This window comes from Callithrix jacchus, chromosome 10 (genome assembly GCF_049354715.1).
Source record: "Callithrix jacchus isolate 240 chromosome 10, calJac240_pri, whole genome shotgun sequence".
NCBI classification, from domain to species: Eukaryota; Metazoa; Chordata; class Mammalia; order Primates; family Cebidae; genus Callithrix; species Callithrix jacchus.
The window spans coordinates 104805684-104808898 of NC_133511.1; positions in this window are offsets into that span (position 1 = coordinate 104805684).

Consider the following 3215-nt stretch of genomic DNA (forward strand, 5'->3'; position numbering starts at 1 on the left):
GGGAACGACAATTGACTTACCATTTAATGTATTAGGCTGTAATATCTTGGACTAGATCAAAGAGGTTTAAGATATTAAATGGGAATGCGTGTGTGATGTGTATGTGAAGGGGAGAGAGAAAAAGAGAGGAAGAGAGAAAGTGAGAGGAAGAGAAAGAAAAAATTAATTGGGTGAAAGAAGATAGGGGAAAACAATGCTACAGACCAAAGGAACCTCCAAATATATTCAAGGACTGAAAGAAGGTTGCCAAGAAATGCCATTTCTTAGGGAGATAAATCAGTTTCTAGTTTTCAAACTTGCTTCCTAAAACATTACTGTAAAAAACAAAAACAAAAACAAAAACAAAAAAAAACCTCTTTTGAAAAAGAAGAAATGCCGGAAACTTATAACTGATAAGATTACTGCCATGAAGATAAGAAGCCAATTTCTATTAAGTATAGAAGGAAGAAAAATGGCAGTTTTCTGCAATAGGAAGCCAACTGCACAAGAAGATAAAAAAGGAGCAGTTGCAGCACCCATGCATGCAAAACACTGACCAGTAATGTCTGAGTAACTGTGTGACATCTGTGTTGCTGTAACATCTGAATGAGCACATATTATGGAGAGTCAATGCATTTTTAAATGAGTATACTGTGCCAAAAATAAAGCAACTCTCTGTTCAATTGTGGAGTATTTTTGTTTTGACGAAGTATTTTTTTCTTATAAAACTGATTCTCTGAAGAAAAGTTTGGATGGTGTTGTCATCTTGACATGAAGACATTTAGCATCCAAGGGTTTTCTGGAAATACGGTAAACATCAAAAAACTCTAAGGATTATCTTTGACCTTCAGTAACAATTAGGCAGTAATAATTAGGTTTCTTTTCTAGACAAGTTTTGTTCTTATTAAAGGTGACAAGAACCATTACTAGGATAGTTGGATTACCAAATCAGTTTAGCAACTCTTATCCTCCATTTGTACTTGTCTAGGAAAATAGAGTATTTTTTTGCCAATGAAGAGTTGTTCTTACCTGTGATATTACCTTTGTCCCTGGGGTAGTCTGTAACTTTCAGAGCATAACAGCTTCATTAGAGTTTCTCAAATTGTATTCTTTTTATTGCTTTCAAGAACAAAAATTCTTTCTTACTTCTAATTTGAAGTGAAGCTTTGTGTTACCTACCAGTATTTGACACAGTAGACATTTTGATTCCTCTAGAGTTAGAAGTCTTTTTTTTCTTTCCCTGCCAGATACACATACTAGAAATAGATACCTTATTTTATGAAATCAAGAAATATACGAAAGGATGGATACAGAAACGGATGTGAGAAGGGATTAGGAGCTTGTGAAGTTGCAATACAAGTTGAGTATCCCTTACTCTAAATGCATGGAATAAGAAGTGTTTAAGATTTGGGAATTTTGTTTGGAGTATTTGCATACATATAATTCTTGGGAATGAGATGCAATCTAAACATAGAATTTATTTGTGTCATATTCATATTATACCATAGCCTAAATATAATTCTATACAATATTTTTAATAATTTTGTGCCTGAGACAAAGTTTGCGTACACTGGAACCATCAGAAAGCAAATGTGTCACTCTCCCAGATACTCACGTGGACAGTCTATGGTTGTTTGGCATCATCATTATTCCTGACTCTGAATTTATATGCTGCTGATTGAACAACGATTTTCTTAAATTCATTTACATTTAAGCACCTAACAGTAAAAAATATGACATACCATTAATACAGTGAAAAGTAACCTGTTCAGGATAACTCAGCACCACAGTAGCATCTCCAAAATACCTGTATCGGCTGCTAAACAACAAACAAAGGCAAGTTTACAGTTTCTAACTACAGTGCTGTGTTTTGATTAAAAGTTCACTGCATGCCCTATAAATATTTTTTCTTTTTCAGATGACAGAAAAATCAGAAGCATTTGAGAGCCCAGAACGTGGGCCTTCTAGTGATGAGGAGGCATTCTGCTGGTTGGCTTTCTTACATGTTTCTTACATGTTTTCTCTGGGGTCGTCTACCTCATTAACAGTGGTTTTTGTCAGTAATCAAAACAGCATGGTACTGGTACCAAAACAGAGATATAGACCAATGGAACTGAACAGAGGCCTCAGAGGCAACACAACATATCTACAACCATACGATCTTTGATAAACCTGGCAAAAAACAAGCAATGGGGAAAGGATTCCCTGTTTAATAAATGGTGTTGGGAAAACTGGCTAGCTATGAGCAGAAAGCAGAAACTGGACCCCTTCCTGACACCTTACACTAAAATTAACTCCAGATGGATTAAAGACTTAAACATAAGACCTAACACCATAAAAACCCTAGAAGAAAATCTAGGCAAAACCATTCAGGACATAGGAGTAGGCAAGGACTTCATGAGTAAAACACCAAAAGCATTGGCAACAAAAGCCAAAATAGATTCTCAGCAAACTGACACAAGAACAGAGAATGAAATACCGCATGTTCTCACTCATAGGCGGGTGATGAACAATGAGAACACATGGACACAGGGAGGGGAGCACTACACACAGGGGTCGGTTGGGGCGAATAGGGGAGGGACAGCCGGGGGGTGGGGAGTTGGGGAGAGATAGCATGGGGAGAATTGCCAGATATAGGTGAAGGGGAGGAAGGAAGCAAATCACACTGCCACGTGTGTACCTATGCAACTATCTTGCATGTTCTTCACATATACCCCGAAACCTAAAATGCAATTAAAAAAACAACAATGGTTTTTGTCTTAGTCGCTCCCAGTTTTCATAAGCTGGCATTTTTTCTTATTCTGTTAATGCACACTGCTCTGATCCTCCAATAAGCCCACTATACATTTTTACCATGTTGTCTATAGGTACCTTTTCTGCAGTGTTGACATCATCATCTTTGTCATCACTATTATCACAATCACCTTGGTTCCAGGCCATTTTGGTTATTTCACCATCAGTCAATGAATGAACAGCTGGAGCCTTATTGCCTATGTTAAAAACTACTTTGATATCTACTTTCTCCAGCTAATTCAAAAGTATACACTGAAGGTATACTTTTTGCATATTCAAGGAAGTCAGACATTATTTTCTTAATTGACATAGAGAATTTTTCAAAGTCATCACTTTGTCCATTATCATCATTGAACAGTCAGAGAACAGAGGTTGTATCAGACACACACAGCTGTGTCTTTAGTCACTGTGTTCCAAGCAGTGGCAATAGCATGGATGGCATC